The 19569-nt window shown below is 44.1% G+C and overlaps 1 protein-coding gene across 3 annotated transcripts in view; it reads right to left on the reverse strand.

Moving 5' to 3' along the window:
- The window catches only part of LOC135399080 (carbohydrate sulfotransferase 3-like), a 34267-nt gene extending 19625 nt beyond the window's left edge, over nt 1-14642 (reverse strand). Inside the window, exon 1 of one of the 3 annotated variants that reach the window (XM_064630763.1) lies at nt 14409-14642. The gene's annotated coding sequence lies outside the window, so the exon portion shown is untranslated. Of the gene's footprint in view, nt 1-8460; nt 8476-9996; nt 10086-14408 lie in introns of those variants that run through there. The other 2 variants (XM_064630764.1, XM_064630768.1) reach the window with 2 other exon arrangements.
- Between the last annotated feature and the right edge of the window lie 4927 nt (nt 14643-19569).

Consider the following 19569-nt stretch of genomic DNA (forward strand, 5'->3'; position numbering starts at 1 on the left):
TTCTGCGTACGATGTACTAAAACTCTCTATAGGGCCCATATTTCGCGCTAGCGTTTTTCTTGTCCGTGTTTTTCACGGAGGCAAATCGGACCCATTGGAATCTACGGAACTCGATTGCCTCTCAGGGGAAAAAATAGCCAGAGCTCTTTGGCTGCATGTATAGCATATGTTTGAAAGTCAAACGTCGCCATGTACTGGACAGCTGTTTCGGCCTTCTTGGGCCTCATCAGCAGTACGCAGGCAGGCAACGTTTGAGCGGATGGCGTCAGAAGGTCACGTAACACGTTATTCCTCCCGTCAGGGTGAGCCACTGAAAGCCCACTGCAGTATTCTAGGGAAAAAATAGCCTGCGTTCTGCTGATGAGGCCCAAGAAGGCCGAAACAGCTGTCCAGTACTGGCATGGCGACGTTTGACTTTCAAACATATGTGGCGAATATCACAACGTGTAACAAAGTAACGGAGAATGTTGTTGACGATGCCAGTCGAACTGTGTTTTTTTTACTGTTCATGTGAGCCACGGGGGCTTGTCAACCAGTTCATGTTATTTATGGGGGGCTGCACCTGCACCCCTCGCTGGAACGTCCCCGAATGGGTCAGTGTAACCTGATACCCAAAGCAACGTCTTCCGAGAGGCGCATCTGGTCACTGTTTCTTGTGCCTCTGTCTCTCCCTTCTTTTTGTAAATAAAGTAGTCGTGTCTTTTCAAAGCTACGAAGTGGTCGTGTGTTTTCTGGTCTCTGCGAAGTTCTGGCGCCCCCCGACGTTTGAGTTCGACGGACTTACACATATGTTATACGTGCAGCCAAAGATCTCTGGCTATTTTTCCCTAGAATACTTCACTGACTTTGCAGTGGGCTTTCCGTGGTGAGTCAGCTCACCCTGACGGTGAGCCGCAGCGCCATCGCGCCGGCCGCTACAAGCTCAAACAAAACATCTCTGTCGCTGCCATTGATTTCATGTAACTTGTATTAAATCTGCCAGTTTTTTTTCTTCTTATTCTTTTTTAATTATTATTATTATTTTTCTTTTTCTTTTTTTCTTTGAAGCATAAGGACGAGAACAACGGTTGTGTCACATGGGCCTTTATCCGCGCACTAATCTTTCGCCTTTTATACCGTTAGCCTGTTATGTTCTGAGCATATGGTACGTTATTCTACCCATAAGTGCTTATACGCGAGTGATTTATTAGATAATTTTAGGTAATCGTAAACTACCGTTTTGCGTACACGCGTATAAAATAGCCTTGCCGCCATTGCGCGTGGGCAGTCGTACCGTACACAAGGGCGGCTTGCCTGCGTGCATGCTTGCTTGGTTGCTTGATATGGGGTAGGGAAGGTCAGCCTTCCTCGCGGAGGTCTGCTATCCCGTGCTCTGGTATAGTGCCATGTCATGGAGCAGTCCCGGTGAAAACCATAGTGCGCGTTGCGAAACGAACAGGCATCGCTGTCCGAAGGACGCGAACATAAATGTTGTTAGTGGAACATTCGCGAGAGCTGTTGTATGCTACGATGTAGTGGATCGGTATTGAAAGATGCGGCAGTGCGCATCATGCCGCGCATATACGGAGCACTACGATCGGACCCGTTCCAAATCCACACGGCCACGATAGGTATAAGCGGGCTTCTCCTGCTGTCTCATTGGATGCCGCCAATCTTTGCCTCCTGGGGACCCCATTGGTTACCGCCAAAGACGGCTCGGTTTTCATTGCGTATTTCTTAGAAACGGTAGCGCTGCGTGAACTAATTTTACATGCATTATACTGATTGGAACATGGACTTTCATTTGAGAGCAAGTTGTTTTTGCATTTTAGTGCCCCTTTTAAGGTGCGTTAGGCGTATGTGCTTGCATTAGGTATGCGTGCCCGTAATCGGATACATCAGAGCGTGGTGCTGTTTACGCACATGTGTTCTGCTGTAGATGCTGCGTGCCCTAGATGCTTTTGCGGGAGCATGTCGCTGGTTTCCGGCTAGCATTGGCTGCTCCTAGTGTTTTCTTTCGTTAAGATCGAAAAGTAGAGGAAACCGAAAGTACAAAATAACATGGAATACTTGCACAAATACGTGCGCTTTATTTACAAAAAATACGACTCTCACAGCATGACATGGGTATCCCGCTTTTGAAGAGCAGACGAAAATTATCCTTTCGGGGTCTCACTATTTACAAAGCGCCCACCACTCCTCCAGCCGTGTTGACCACTCTCTCAAACTCCAAGCTGAATATGGGGCTACCGAGTACTTTTATCACTCACCATTGCAGGCTGCCATTCGCGATTGGAATTCTCTTCCCGAGCATGTCGTTGCATCACAATCATACAATGATTTTGTGCAAAACTGTGAGAGGTTTTATTTGTGTTAACCCTGTAATCGTTATGCAGTGTATTGTGTACATCTGTTTCCCCCCTTAAGAAATGCCTCCTGTAGGCACTTAAGGTATATGAATAAATAAATAAATAAATAAATAAAGTCGTACATTTCGTTTCATATAGCGTCTTGTCAGTTGTTAACATATTTCTTCGCCTATAAGTCGCGCGAGTCAGTTGCAGACGACGAGGGCTTGTCGCGAGCTTCGTAAATAATTACATTCAAGATCAGGATGACATTAGGCGGTAATGTCATTACTCGTGTCAGTGTCAGTGGGTATTCGTCGCGTACATAAACTACATCACCCCTATCGGCTGTCTCGGTGCGCTTTGCCTGTGGCTCACTATGTCGGTCGGCCTTGCCCCATCTTTACACGACGTGAAACAACGAAGCAGGAACATAAAAGCAAACACAACCCGGAAAAGAAGATTGAAGAGACAGGTCATAAAGTTGCTCTCGAGCTACACGCAAATCTGTATCCTTTCTCGCTCCCTTCCGTTCTTTTTCTGTTCCGCCTTACCCATGCCGGTAGATCTCCGAAAATACTAATCCTACACCAAGGTTCTCCCTTGGTGATTGAACTCATATTCCTCGGTTTGTTTTTGTTGCTCGAACACGTCACCTGATTTCCGCAAGTTTTCGTTGAGCACAAACCGGTTGCGTTGGTTGCAGACGACCAGTTCCGACGCTCTCCTCTGGGCAAGCGTGTAATCAAGGACGCATCCTGTGTTTGTTGATTGCACGCCGACCACGTCAGTTACGTGATCACACGCTTGCCCACTTCCTATGGCTTTTGCTAAGCGGGAAATACTTTCGATGCTTTCGTGCAGGTGTAGCGTAAACCTCGCTAGATCTGAATGTGATAGAAATATCGTAGAAATAACAGAATGGGATTATTGTTGTTGTTGTTGTCATGCCACGGTTACCGTTGTGGCAGCGTGGCTCAGAGGTATGAGGTTGTTGAAGAGTACAAACGGAACGTGTGATAATTAATTAATTAGCATAGATCAATTAAATTTCCTCACTCGTTGTCACTTCACTGTGTGTGCTGTTCTGTTGGAGTCAGGTAACTGTGTCGAAAGTACGTATTTGAGACACAAGTCTCTGTTATTCACTTGGACCGACAACTTTATTTTGATGATAATCAGTAGGGTGTTTCTCTATACAGGCGATGCTCTTTATTCCATTTCTAGGGGTAATTTGACGGAGATGAGGTTCATAGTGAACACTGAAGTCCTACAGTGTGCTCTGGTAATAGGAAGTATTTGCGAAGAATAACATTTCTTTATAATTTTTTTTATGGCTATCCGACAAGTTCGAGTTGAAACACTTCACGTGTCAATATAATTGCACAACTCGTATAGTAACATGCGCAGTCGCACTTTTGGTTACTGCGATATTAATCGTGTCACTTACATATTACTGGCAAATGCTCAATAACATTGAGGAAACTCGAGTTCGTGTATGCTAGCTACTTTTTTTGTTCCGTGTTAGCGCTGCGAAGCAACTGTGGCTATGAGCGACGTACAGATGTGGATAGATGGAGAGAGGACAGAAGGAAGGAGTGGGGGACAGCGGGGTCAGTGTAGGGTTCTTCGTTTTCGGGTTTTATTATTTTTGGAATTCGGGGGGTAAAAATCGGGTGATTTTTTTCGAAAGGAAATTTGGGGAAGAATCGGGCGTTTTCTGTCGCGTGTTTTATATGTTGTCGGGAGTTTCCGGGTGAAACTGAACTCGTGTGAATCAAGCTACCGAGATGATTGCTGGGATGAACCATGGAATTCCTACACATGTCAAAAAAAAAAATAATAAAGCCGGCCTTCAGTACTAACTAGGAGGTGACTGACAGGAGGATATTCGGGTGTTTTCTTGGATGCTTAAGAATTAAGGTCGATGGGGTGATTCATCTCTTTCGTGGCTTACTGTGAAGAAGGTATATGAGCTTGACAGACCTCACGAAATCCGGGGAGAAATCGGGTTCTGCACGAATTTTGGAAAATTGGTTTTGGGGTGCAAATATCGTGAAAAATCCGGTTTCACCCGAAAACGAAGAATCCTAAGTATCTGTCCTGGGCCGACTTCAGGGGAAACTGTGCCGACATTCATCTGGAAGATCTTCGAAAAACCCCGAGAAAACCTCAGACTTATGCTTGTATAGGCGACAGCACCTGGGTGTGGAACATTCCATTGCGTGCCCTTTTGACTCAAAGACACCAGCTGACGTCATTTCGTTTCTTCCAAACTATTCCACTGTCTCGCCATGTAAACTATACGATTTCTCGCTCCTTCTTTCCGTTGAGCTGACTATCCTGAAATTGCCGTGTACGGGAAGTGTTAGCTGGGAGCGAAATGAAGGCGCCCGATGCACCGTAAATTATGTGGGCAAGCTAATTGCGTGCGTGACTCATTAACGCGTCGAAAATTCTGCCTCGCTCGCGCCTTAACGCGCGTTCAAAGTACACAGCTTACGGGGGGAAGCTTCCACTCCGTCGCTTTCGCTGGGATTGTTATTACATTCAGAGATTTAATTAAGCGCATTCATTTCAGATTAGGGAGAGGGTTTTCAATGCTGTATTTAACTACGCGATCATTCAGAGAAGGCTTCGTGGGCATCTTACGTGTAGGGTTGTAACGTCAGTGTTAGTTATACGTGACGTGGCGTGCGTTGAAAAAAAGAAAAAGAAAAAGCGGTCTGCCTGCCAGAAAGGTGCCCTAAAACATAGAAAGGTGAGACTAAACGAGAAAAAAAAATACACGGAACGGTCCCGCACAGGGCAGTGAAGTATTAGAGAGTTTTAGTACATCGTACGCTGTCTGGCTCTGCGCACTGCGCGATGCTCTCTTTCTCTCAGAGTTCGAGGTAACTCGTTACTGTAACTAAGTTCCTTTTTTTTTGGTAACTTGTAACTTAACTCGGTGCTTTTGCGCCGTGGTAACTTTCAGAGGAACTCGTTCCTTTTTCAGGTAACTTTGCCAAAGTAACTCAAGTTAAGTTCTAAGTTACTTTTAACTCGCTTTTCACTCACGCTCATTGGGGTACATTAGGAATTCCAGCAATGGTACTAGGTAATTGTACGGATGATCTCATTGACTTTGGAAGGCTGGGCTACCGTTAGGCTTTGCTGCCGTTAGGCTGGTCGTTCTTTCACTGAATTAGACGTAAGAGAATCAAAGTCCGCGGGTGCATGGCGATGCGTGCTCGATATTGCCTGTAGCTCATGGCAGGAAGATAGTGAGCATCACCAGAAAAATAATTAGTCAACCAAAGGCTCGGAACATCTTCCTTATGTCCCTCGGACATCTTGAGTTGCATATATTTTGACTCGTCTATTTTCTCTTCTACGTACGTGGATCGCAATAGCCTGCCCCGATTTTGACGAGACTTATGTCTCCTATGTTCTTCTTCTTCTGCTATGTTCTTTAATGAATCAGTCAGTGAACGTCGTTGTCGTCTTCTTTATACCCGAAACTGTCATAAAATAGTGATTTTAATCCCGGCAGCGTGGCAGTTCCCCATGAAGAAATACCCCAATCATCGTCATCAAAATAAAGGTGTTTTTGCCCTCTGAAGTCTGGCCAGGACGCATACTAACCGGAGGGGTTAGTATGCGTCCTGGCCAGACTTCAGGACAGCAGGAAGACTGGAGGATTCTTCCTGCTGTCCCCTATTCCTCGGTCTGAGGTTTTCCCTGGGTTTTCCGAAGTCTTTTCAGACGAATGTTGGCACAGTTCCCCCTGAAGTCGGCCCAGTACGCATACTATCCCCCCCTGTCCCCCACTCCTTCCTGCTGTCCTCTCTCCATCTGTCCGCACGTCTGTTGCTCACAGCCACAGTTGCTTCGCGGCGCTAATGCGAAAAATAAAATATTCGTCGGTTTACCAAAATCGTCCTTGTATAGCAGGGCAAAGCGCCCTTGCGAAGAACGCAATGCCAAAGCTCTTTAACACGTAACGCACAGGGCTTTCTTTCTTTATTTATTTATTTATTTACCCTCAAGTCACATGGAATTACAGAGGGGAGTGGAAATAACGAAGAAGCAAATGAAAAAGTACAAAGTTACACATCAAATACGTCGTGGAGTAAAGAACGGAACCTTGTTGAGTCCCGGACCACTGCGATGGTCGCAGGTATAAGTCATTCCGGTCACTAGCTGTCTTGGGAACGAATGAGTTCTGGAAGTGATTAGTTCGACTAAAGGGAATGAGGACTTTTTCAGGATGATCCAAGTACCTGGATATACGGTGAGGAGGAGAAAAAAGAGAATACCTGGGAAGAGTGTCATTATAATAGATTTTATGAAATAGCAACAGACGAGAGATTTTACGGCGTATAGAGAAAGAGGTGGTGTAGAGAGGCGCGACATTTGAGCTCGACGACGCTTGAATGACGTGAGTAATCTGGAAAAAAAAATGAAGCGAACAGCCCTGTTCCGTACAGATTCTAATTTCCCAATGAGGTGATCCTGGTAAGGATCCCAAAGAGACGCCACGTATTAAATTTTAGAGCGAACTACTGTAGTGTACAGTTCGAGCTTTAGTTCGATAGGTGTTTTGGAGTAGTTGCGTTTGATGAAGCCTAGCATCTGGTTAGATTTCGAGTGATGTGATGTGATGTGATGTGAATAAAGAAAAAAATGGGGATGTAAGTTTCGACGAAGTCAAACTGGCTACCCCAGTACACTTAATACAGAAAGTTCAATCTGATGATGAGATGATGAAAACGCAAAAGGATGATGTCCAGAGACGAACAGAGATGATAATTGAGTTCAACATGTAGGTCAAAAGTTCAAGAGCTGCGCCCAAGTTAGAGTAAAGTGGCGGAATCACCGGGGGCACACACAGGACACATCACACATTCACCGTGTCAGATTTCGAGTATACACGATTAATGTGAAGATCCCATGTGAGGTTGTTAGTTATATGAGCACCCAAATATTTATATGAACTTACAGTGTCAAGTATGATATTATCTAGAGAATAAGTGTTGAGCGTATGATTAGTGCGACATAGTGACATGTGTTTGCACTTGTTGGTGTTCAATGGCATAAGCCAAGTGTTACACATTTTTTAGCACACATAACAAAAGGTTTTAGCGCATACGCACGCTATTGCTACATACTTCCTCCCAGAAATAGCTTGGTTTAGGAACGCAACACACTCATCGAGGAAATTCATTTATAAAACGGTAGCTTCAGTCCCATCGATCGGTCGCGAAGGCAACGTAAAGTTACCCAGTGACCCGACCAGATTATTATAATACAGTTCGAGTACAGTATAATAATAGTTCGAACACTGTAAGTGGTTCTGGTGACAGGGGCGTCAACCCGAATGTATGGTGAAAATAAACACGTAAATAAAAATAAATAAATAAACAAATCAATTGCAGAAAGACTCTCGTAAGTCGATTATGAGTACACCGAGCAAAATATTAGAATTCAGCAATATCACATTGTACTGATTCAGCGGTTAACATCCTACCATGCCCAATAACGACCTTTGGCTGACCTTTCCTTATTTTTTTCTTCTTTGTTCTAATAAATATATCCCTCCCACTCAATATGACCCACGAAGACCGACCCGAGTGCCTACCAGACATATATGTGTCCGGAAGTTCGGACTTTTATCTTCCTCAATCTTCTCTTTTTGATGTCACTCAGAAGGCCATGCAGACAAATGCGCATAATGACCAGTACCAGACCAGTCAAGTCACGTTGAAATAAATCCTCTTAGCATATATACCTGGAGCAGTCGTGACACCTCGGAAACGAAGAAAAATTTAAATATACTACTCATTAAATATACGATTGCCGCTTGAGGCTACACCTCTTTCGATTTCCATGAAAACCCTGCATGCGGCCATGCTATGTGAAATACGACCACAGCATCGGCAATGCGAATACCGAAAAACGTGAAAACGCAAATTATAGATGGGTTGCACCGGTTCACCAGAGAGAGGGAAAAAGCACGGGTAAAGCTATGGTGTGACGTCACGTGCAAGCTATGTATAGCATGTTTTACATTCAAACTCAACTCAACTTAAATTATAGCATGTAAATGCGCTCATAAACAATATAACAGCAATTTCAAATGCGATCTTACATGATTGGAAAGGAAGCCTCTGGAAAGAAAGGATCGCTGCTGAGTGCAGGAACCGTGCGAGTGAATACTAATTACAAACCAAAACGCAGGTGACGCTGCCGTGCGCTTGAGATATAGAGAAGGTAAATCATGCCACACGACTACTTATCCGTGTCAGTAACGAGCCGTGTCGACTCTGTTCTTTTTCTTTGTGACAAGAGCTTTCTTTCAGAGGTGTTTGAATTTTTGAAAGCTTATACAAGGCGCGGCTAAAGTCTTGTACAAGTATTACCAGTGTTGTACGTATCGCCGTTACAAGTAACGCCGTTACAGTGAACGATACTTTTTCGGTATCGGAGTGCGTATCGCGATACTTTCTTAAGTCGGTATCGGAAAAGTATTTCCGTTACAAATTTATGGTAACGCATCGTTACCGATACCGATACTTTTACTGCCCCCCCCCCCTTCTTCACCGACCATATTTCTTACTCTTATTCATTGTGAATGGTCCGCCTAGCCCTCGACAAGAAGCTTGTGGACACGCCTACGTTCTCCGTAACCGGAATTATGCAATTATACCAAAAACGTGTTCGCCGTTTTTCTTTGAAACTGAGGGAAATAACCACGCTCTGTTCAACAAAAGAGTTGAGGTCAACGAACAGAGGTCAAGATTTTGACAGTGCGCTCTGGATTCCACTGCTAAGCTGCCGTGTCGCACTGAGTCACGCTCACATATACTGTGGCATTGTTAACTTCGGATAGGATTCCTGGGTCATTGGACTCCATGGTATGTGTGGGCCTGACACTAATGTAATTGTCACTTTGTCAGCTGCCGGAGACACCACGGCTTGCAAGGATATATGGCAGGAGACGATTTCAAGAACCAGCTATTGATAAAAGTCAAGCATAACGTTTCCGAGCTACATATGAAATATGCTGTCTTTTCACTGAAAAACTGTTCACGTAAGCATATTTCCATGTTGCGCCATAGCCGTATTTCAAACAAAAGTATCGCCGAAAGTATCGCGTTACTTTTTTTAGTAACGGTAGCGGTACTTCGTTACTTTAAAAAAGAAGTATCGTTATCGGTATTTCGATACTTTTTACTCAAGTAAGGAGTATCGGTATCGCGATACCATATTTCGGTAACGGGTACAACACTGAGTATTACGGGAACCAAACGCGACGTTTCCTATAGCGGTTAATTCGAAAATGATTAGAACATTTCTCAGTGTCTGGCACTGTCACGAGAAACCGGCATGGTGACTACAAAAGGGCAAACTTTTTTCTATAGGCAGGCTAAAAGAATTACGTTTGCAGATGCTTTTGTCCAGGACGCCTCAATAGTGATTACTCTGATTACAGCAGAAGAAAGCAAAAAAAAAAAAAAAGGGGGGGGGGGGGTTAAGTGCTTACGGAGGCTACGCTAACTAACATTGCGATTATTTCGGCACGTAAATTAATCAAAAATAATAATAAAAGAACTGCCGATTCTACAAGCAATAAGGCGCGCTTATCAGTAGACAACATTTAGTTCACTCCGAGGTAATATGTTACCGGTGTCCATGCAGTCCATCTCGCGAAGTGTCGTCTCAGCCTCCGGTGATGACGCCTCAACGTTTCGGGTTTAGGACAAGCATGTTTGCCTAAGATGAGCTGTAAATGATTGACGGAGGGACGCACTCTATAAATATTAATTTCCCAGCAGAGAAGGGGATTGTCGAGAGGGAGGAGGTTGCAATTGAAATAGTGATTAACGAGGGGAAGCGGGTATACCTCCTTCCAGCCTTTCCCCCGGATGTTTACCCTCTCTCGCAATTAAAATGGAGTGTCCATTGAGTGATCTTAATGACCATCGGTCATAATCTGGCGCAGATGGTTCGAGGAGCCTCAGAAGAAAGGGAACGCCATTCAAAGGCAGCGCTGGTGTAATGAAACCTTGGAGTATATATTGCGAGGGTCATTCATGAAGCGACTTCGTACATTGTTTCGACACAATGGGTTGCGCGAGAAAGGCCTTGAAACGACCCGGCATCGTTTGCGCGGTAGTCACTTTTTTTTTTACTTAGTTTATTTACTGGCTTTGTGACACATTTAGTGACGCACAAGCTTATTCAGTGACCCTAGTTCGCGGTTCGTTTTCCTCAGCGGAAGATCGTCGGAGTGTTCACGTCTAAGAAGTGTGACATTTAACGATACAGCACTTCTATCGAGTGCTGCTGTATAGAGTGGGTCTTCAGCGTAGCCACCGATATCTTAATAGGAAAGTACGGCAAAATGAAAGAGAAAAATTTTGAGCAGTGACCCTGTTAGTGTGCAAATAGCAACATTATGTTGCTCAATTGTTGAGACATGCAAAATATGATTGCTTACTTCTCACGCGCGAGTCTTTCACGCTATTTCAGCTTTTGCAATCACTTAAAAGTTCGAGCTTTCATTTTTTTTTTTTTTTATTGTTTCGGAGTACACAGAGGCGCAACTTTTTGCATGAATTGAAAGTAACGGCCCGAGTAACGCGTTACTCTTATACTCGTTACTCAATTACATTTTGAGTCGAGTAATCTGTAGTGGTAATGAGTTACTTTTTCCAGAAGAGTAACGGTAACCAATTACTTTTTTTGAGTAACGGGCACATGTCTGCATTTAAACCTTAAAGATTCGTTCATCGAATTTATCCACGCAATGAGACGTCTGGAGAGACGATGATGATATGGGGCTGATTCCAGTTTACTCTGGGTGTAGGCGAAAATGGTCCCTTACGTGCTTACGACTGCCAATGGGAATGGACGCAACCCTGAGGTCTGTGACGTCTGCGCTTTGCTCGGGAGTGTGTTCGAGGGCCCGTATCTCGCTAAGTACGACACATAGAAGAATAATTCTTTTTTCCTCAGTATTCTGGCGTGCAGTACAATGCGCCCGTGATGTAGTAATCCTCATCTATGAAAGTGTCCCAACCCCATTAACAAAACGGATTGCCGTTTGCTGTACCACTTGGATTTCATCCACCGTGGTGGCGATTGCTTCGTGAAACATCACGGACGAACTATAACCAGTAATGGAAAGGGTAGAGGCTTTATGAATAAAACATTTTGTTGTTGAATAATCATCTTGGGTGAAACCGTACAACCTGCATAATATTAGTATGGTGATTCCAATGCAGGCCATCTATAAATGTCAAGCCCAGATGCTCTTTTTTTTTTTAACGGAGCAAGAGGTACTTCATCTACTTGATGTTTGGTTGAAAAATGTTCTCCCTCTTTGTTCCCTTCCCATGCGTTCTGGAAGCCATATCGTATAGACTTATGAGGAGCGCAGTTAAAAATGCAAAATATCTACAGATCAAACATGTTTGCCGAATAGCAGACGGTGGTTTAGTCTGAAACCGCTTCCATCGCGGATTTTCACTGACTGTTGGCACACCCGTCCTCCTTGATACCAAAAACCGGAACTTCACCAAAGCGATCCTGTATTCGCTAAATCGCAGCTCATTAAAGTGTGACGTCTTCTCTAAAACGGGCCTCATTAAACCACGGGGGGACCCGAAGAAGGATGTGTTGTCTTTCTGGGTTTCCTTTTCCATGTGCGTGTGTGTGTGTTTTGTAGTTGTTTGTTTTTTATTTTCGTTTTTTCATACATATCGACATACGCACCAACGGACTTTGCTCACCGGAACTGCGGCAATTAAAGTAGTACTTTCGCTCTGCCTTTTTTCACAACCTACTTGTCTTCCACTATGACCTATATATATATAGGCAATAAACACAGTTCAAGTGTACCCTGTACTCTTATTACAACAAAACTTCCCCGCATAACACGATGAAGGCCAACAACCGCACAGAATGACACCGTCGTCGCTCCTGATTTGTCGAAAGCGTAGGTCGTACGCCTTTTTGTGACAATTAACACCACCTCCTCCACCTTGTGATAATCAACATAAGTGGACGTGAGCGCGGGTAAGTAAATTCCAACCCGCAACCGCAGATTAACCGCTGGTATATACCGCACGCACCTCTAAATATATAGTAACTGCATATAAGTGTCGCAAAAAGGCGTACGCCTTCTGTTACCATCAAACCACAGGAGAGAACGACGTTACTCGAGTTGATGGACCAAGAGCATATTAAGTTCAGTATTTGAAGAGCGTAGGATTTCTATTGTCTTCCTATCTCATTTTACGAGCCAGTGTACCGCCAAGACGGAGGAGAATGACCCACCACATCATCATCCCATTTATGTGTGTGTGTGTTTTACAAGCAATGAGATAGGGTGCCGCCTCAGCGGCGAAACATCCCACTACATCATCATCACTGATTTGTTGTTGTTGTTGTTTACTTGTCCAGTTTGTGCCATGCTGCCCGAACACATCTTCACCTTCCCGCGTGCAGTACAGTCTATACAGCGGAGGAGCAGTGCTTTCCGAGCTTGTGTCCCAAACGTTGTGCACTGTACCTCCTAGGGAAGGCTCTTCGAAGCGTATATATGAAAGTAATTACGGAGATAAATTTGTCGACCTCTGCAACTCTCAAGGTTTGGCAACACTCGCCTTCAGGTTCCGCTGGAATGGAAGGACGGTTTGCTTAGATGAAGTTGGACAAATATTAGCCAGGATGTTATCCGCGCAGCTATTAGAACTTGGAATAACGTGAGCTCGCACAAAGATCAGGCGCTAGAAACTGATTGCTATAACGCGTTATGGTTGATGGTTCCGCGGTGCCACCCACTATGAGAACGCCGTGGGACAAGAAGAAAAATGCGCGTTTACTCGGGAACGTAGAACCCGTGTTTGGATATCGCTCTTACAACACTATCCCAAGGGGAGGCTCACGGAACACACATAAAACTTTATGATCATTGTTCCCTTGGCTACAAAGCGTTATCGTATGGGTTAAAACCGCGTTCCTGCTGGTTTATTCTGTCAAAGCGTGCAAAGCGAGCATTAGGATCACTGGACAAAACTCAAGACACTGCGATTGAGCGCATGTGTGCTCAAGTGCAGTACCTCTTCGTACAGCGCTTTGTTGACATGCCACCTTGATGATTTATCGTAAGGCGGACTGTGGTAATCCATCATCTTCACCTATGTTGAAGGGAGAGTGCAAAACTCCCTCGCACATCTGGATTTCGTCCTTTAAAGTACAACGAAATATGTCACGATACCACGAGGACAATGAGGCTTTCAACCATACAAGCATCTACAGTTACTGAATGCGGTGAACTCTGTTCGAGGCTTTCGGGTCGATTATTTTTCCTTATTTGGTTCGTTGGATACGTTTTAAATGCAGTCCATTAGGTGACGATACATTGATGCAGTTTCAGTTGCTCGTGATCAGTGGCCGCCAATACGTCATTGCATCTCCATTTTTTTTTTCTTTTACAAGTCAGTCAATCAGTCAACCTCATCAACAGAGAAGCTGGGTGTGGCATGATGATTAGGAGGTCAGAGGAGGATGTGGGATGGGTGATGAAGCTGAGCTGGGGTGATGGGAAAAAGGAGTACGTGCATGTGCTTCGGGACCCAGGAGTACCCGGAATAAACAAGAAAACGCATCCAACAACATCGGGTGACAGAGCACATTCTCCCATCAAAGTCTGGTCAAGAATGACCCAGTCCCCCGTCACCCCCACCCCTACCCAAATGTTCGGCGACAGCCTTGCCCTCCCTTTTGTTCCTGTACACCTTTGTTATTTCAGCTTTGGACGCATCTCGGCAATATTACAGCTGTCACAAGTGTTTACGGAAGTGTAATAATGACACACCCCTCGAGTTTTTTTTACAACCTCCCTCCTCCTACTTCTATTCTGGATATACCACTGGATATACCTGTGAATATACTCGTGGCCTGTTCAAGCCCATCGGTCTTTTAGCTACTCTTCAAATCGGAAGGGAAAATAGAGATCGAATTGAATGACCTGACGATTGAGACCATAATCTTATTACTTACTATACTTATTGCCTACTTATTACTTACCTCGCTCAAAGTCCCGTCAAGTCATCCCGTCCGTCGTCTCCCCTGTTGCTCTTTCTTGTCCCACACCGCTCCGTTGTTCCGCATCTAATCCCAGCGATACACACTCGCAGACTAACAGGCCAGTTTTGAACCTTATTTGACACTCGCAGATATCGGAGTTTTCGCATTCGCCAAACAGAACGGACGTTAGACAGCGCCACACACCACTGTCAAGGGTCGTCTGCAGATTCTCGTTCGCCAAAGAACTTCGAAGCGGTCGCACGCGTGAGGGAGAAATTCTCTCTCTCTCTCTCTCTCTCCTTTCAGGAAGGGGAAGCCAGGGGGAGGGAAGGAAGACTAGGTCGTGCCCTCATCCCAGGAGAAGGATGGGAAGATAGCTAAGAAGTTGCTTTCGCTTGTCCGGTTTGTTCGTCCCCGGCGGCTGGTCAGCATCTTCGCAGAAGACAGAGTGGAAGCGACTGACCGTTTATCGAACTTGCAGAAGTGCGTCAAATTTCAGTAAAAGGCTAGGCTTGGACTTTTGAGCGCCGGAAGGCTGAATCTGTTTTGTTTTGATATTTATGAATTGCGGTTTTGTTTTGTGAGGTGATAATATGGCATAAATTGCAGGCTCGTTGGGGGGAGGATAAATTCCGCACAAGAAAAAAAAATCCTCTGCGTTGTGTTGTGTAGACCCATTCCACGTGACGTTTGAGAAACACTTTTTCGTTTATTTCAATTTTTTAAAGGTCGCATCTACACGAAGCAAGAAAAAAAGAAAATCCCTGCAGTAAAGAACACGCAAAACACACAGAGTTAACTTATTTCAATTTCATATTACACGTCCTTGAACATTGGTTACGACTGTATAGGATACGACGTCACCTACACTGTTAGAAAAAATGTATTATTACGAGTGGTTGTCCGTTAAAACTGACGGACGCTCGACCGCTTCGTACGAGCGGTGCATAACGTCCGTTTCCACTGGAACAGTGTGAAAAGCAGTTTTTTGACGGTGTAATCATCTGTATCTTTATAGCACGTTCGTTCGTATGCTTCAGAAACGGGTAGAACGTCCGTATTCGCCCAGCGCTCTTTGCGTTACAGAGAGGGGTATTGTCTTCGAAATCCTCCCACTAGAGGACACCACGGCTGTGCCGTTGACCGTTGACCTGTTTTCCTTTTCAAATTTCCAATGGCGGCGACAGCGACAGACGCGTATCGGTCTTTTTTTTTTTTTTTTTCTGCCAGATCTTGGTACTTGGGCCCTTGAACTTCTTCATTGCTTGCGCCACCGAAGGTAAGTAACTGACCCTGTACTCATTGTTACTTAAATAGCAAAGTGCTCATGAATGTGTATCGCAAAAACATGCCGGCTAAAATCAAAATAAGCACAGACTTCTTATTCCCCAGGCTGTGGTTCGTCTCAGGCGCGTTCTCATATCCTGCACTCACAACCCGCTGCAGTGTAGGCATATTCAGAAGTTTGTGTATTTTCCTAATTGACAAAAAACGAAAGACCGAATGTAATAACAATTACGCCATACACAACTCGGCAGCATTAGTGAGCGTCTCATTTGCATGTCATCCTTCTTCTTCTTCTTCTTCTCCCCAAGAAGATGGCCGCGATCCGCAAGGGAGATTGGCCAGGGCTAATTCAGTATGATATGAGTGTGACAGTGACACTAAGGGCTAGAACCGGTTGGAGCCGGCAACGAATGAAATGAGATTATCTGCGATGACAGGATTCCATTTTCCGGTATGGGACGCACCGAACGAGAGTAATGCGCATAATGAGAGGGGCACGCTGAACCTTAGCAGTGGAAGGGTGAGGGACTGTAGGCGAAGGCGGCGGTAGGTACTACAGTCGAGAACAAAATGTTGGAGGGTTTCGTCGTGACCGCATGCAGGACACCCTGGGGAAGGTTGCACCCCACTGCGATGGAGGTAAAAGTTAAGCGGGAGGGCCTTGTCATGTCATCCTTGTAGTGCAGCAAAGCTTCGTCTTTGCCTAAATGATTGTTACCGTCTGATTGACATGACTTTTCCTTCTTTTTCCAGACTTGGATAGAGGTTCCAGATTTTAAGTAGAACTCCTTTTCTATTTCACATTACTTGAGTCCTGGGCAGACATGTACAAGATACTCAAAAATGTATTTAAGATAAGATAATAAATACTAACGTTAGTATGTAATTAAGATAAAGTATAAATACGTGAAAATTAAAGTAATTAAGATAGAGTACAAAATACTTCAAAAAGTATTTGAAATACAATTAGGATACTATTTATCCTTCAACGCGAAAAGTTACCGGTCACTGGTCAATGCGGCAAGTCCCCGCTATGTCACATGAATCACCTAAACCCCGCGCACTACGCTAGCCGCCGCTGTGTGATAGGAGTCATCTAAACACAAGTCCCAAAAAGATGACAAAGAGATACCACATAACTCCACTAAGTATATGTGACCCAGAACAAAGCAAACTTGTAGCAGGTCCCTGCTCGGCGAGGTCAGAATTCGGCGTCACCGCGTCAGGGCACACATAATAGAACCCTCACTGGCCAAGGATTAGTACACACGAGGCAACACCTCTAAATGGAGACTTCCAAGAAGGGCCAATGTCCGGGTCAAGTCCGAGGGACTCAGGAAATTTCCACTGAACAAGCAAGATAATGGAAAGACGAGACACAGACGAGATCCAAAATATGTAATTAGAGTATTGAGTAGAAAATACCATGTAATGTATTTTAAATAGAGTACAAATACACAAAACAAAAAGTATTGAGTAGAGTACCAAAATACCGCAAATTGTATTTAAAATACAGCATTTTAAATACAATAATCCAAATACGTACAAGTCTGGTCCCGGGGAATGTGCTGGCGCAACCATTAGCTCAGGTTCATACATTGTCGTTTCAGGTGGTGACATTTTCAGTCAGAGCACTTTTTTTCTTGACGTGAAACGAGCGATATCCTTTGAAGCTGTTCGAATATTCCTTCATGCTGCGATGCTTATGTTCTCTGCATACTTTGTCCTGAACATGAAACACCCATGATGCATGCGAGCTTCACTGGAATTAATTATTGAAAGGTACGTTCAAGGACAAATGAATGTAATACTTGTCCACTTATTGTTCACCAACGAAGCGGCATGGTTTCTGATAGTGTCCTACAAAGCCACCGTGTGTATTCCACTACTTATACGCATGATACACTGTTTCATTAACGGTAACGAAAAGCAACATGTGCAGGCCATGACTAGCTGATACCTGTCAACAGGATTCTGCACTGCGAGTGTAGTGAAAGTTTAAATCCTGCCACGATTTAAATCTGAATGAAATCGAATCCCACTTCAAACCACATTTATCATATTCATTGCCAAATCCAGAAGGCTGGCAACATATAAAAAAATTCCTGGAAGAACAAGCCCAGCTAGCCAATCTAAATCCTGATACTTCCACAGAAGTAGAATGCAATCACATTTTGAATCCTTTATTAGATGCACTATTCATTCTGAAGCTAGATTTGCTTGCAAAATGAATGTTTATATCTAAATTCATTGGAATTTTTCCCATACTTTATATTGATTTGATTTGCTGCATCCTTTCAAATAACCTCCAATTTGTTTGGTCAAATTCACATCCCTCATGTAGGCTGGTATACATATACTGTGAAGCCAATGTACATATCATTGGCTAGTCGGCCACTGAAACTGCAATTCACTAACGGACGAACGTTTATCAGTCTTACATACGACATTTGTATCTTACTAAAATGCTTCGTGTTTCTTCCTTTAGACATATCATGAACCAGCCAGAGGAGCTGGGCACAAAACAAGCCAGGAAGACACATTCAAGGAAGGCACTTAAGGTGATTGAGCTGTTGCGTCAAACGAAGTCAGCCTTCCAACAATACCAACTTGTTAAATAAATATTTTTATAAAGCACAGCTCCTGCACCCGTTGTGTTGTGACAAGTAATCTGAGCAGTGAATGTTACATCGTGGATGTACTCAGGTAGGTTTTCCAGATTAGAAGAGACGTATCACCACTCCAGAGCACAAATACATCGTACCGTATATCGGACAGAGGCTGCGATGCCCTTGTTGTATTTGTCTACACATCTTTGTTCCTGTGAAGCATTTATATGCGGTCTCCGTTAGTGCAATTGGTTATGGGTTCAATAGCAGTACCTCGTCATAAGTACACTCTAAACCTGGTACCTTCTAGTCTTTACTAGAAGGTACCAGGTTTAGAGTGTACTTATGACGAGGTACTGCTATTGAACCCATAACCAATTGCACTAACGGTAATAAAAAATTAATTAAAATTAAAAAAAATTAATAAAAACGGATAAAAATTTCAAAAATTTCACCCTCTATTTCAGAAGTTACCTTGTAACCTATGGGCAATACCCTCTATAAACGTTACACAGATCACCTATAAATAGAGGTTACTGTCTCCTAACCGCCACACCGACGTAAAAGTTACAGTTTCGCCAAGCATGGGTGTCTCTAAGACGCTCGCCTCTTCACAGACGCTACAGAAGAAATGGTGCTCAAAATGAGCTCTCATCAGTGCAGAACGCATACTGTTATTCGGAACATATGGCTATAATATACGTAATTCATCTAAGGGCATCCAGTGGCGAAAAGTGAGTGATCACTACATGTACAGATTCACGTGCACAACAAAGGAAAGAAAGAAATAATGGCAACTGGAGCATATGTATTATTCAATTGGCAAACCTGGAATTACAGTTGAGGCAAGAGCACGAGGACGTCGCAATAGCAACACTTCAGCTGTGGTGAACGACATTCAGTTTCAAGGAGGTATAATCTTTGCAGTCCTCACGTTGTCGCAACTTCCTCTCCAGCAAGCCGAAAGCATTTCTATTCCTTCCTGATATGTCAGAATGACACATCAGCGACGCGGCTATGGTGAATCAGAAGCACATGAAGAAGTAAAACACAAGAATGACAAATGACTAAGCAAATAACGGACGTAAGACACACACGTACACACGGTGTTGAACCGTTCAACCGTGTTAGAGAGACAGACTGTGCTGTGATTAGTGTTCCTAGACTGTCCAGCAAAAACGTAACCACGTAAACTTTGTAGTGACCATACCGTAGAAATACCCTGATAAAGTGCCGTCCCTTGACACTTGTGCTTTCTTCACAGT

The sequence above is a fragment of the Ornithodoros turicata genome, chromosome 6 (genome assembly GCF_037126465.1).
Source record: "Ornithodoros turicata isolate Travis chromosome 6, ASM3712646v1, whole genome shotgun sequence".
NCBI classification, from domain to species: domain Eukaryota; kingdom Metazoa; phylum Arthropoda; class Arachnida; order Ixodida; family Argasidae; genus Ornithodoros; species Ornithodoros turicata.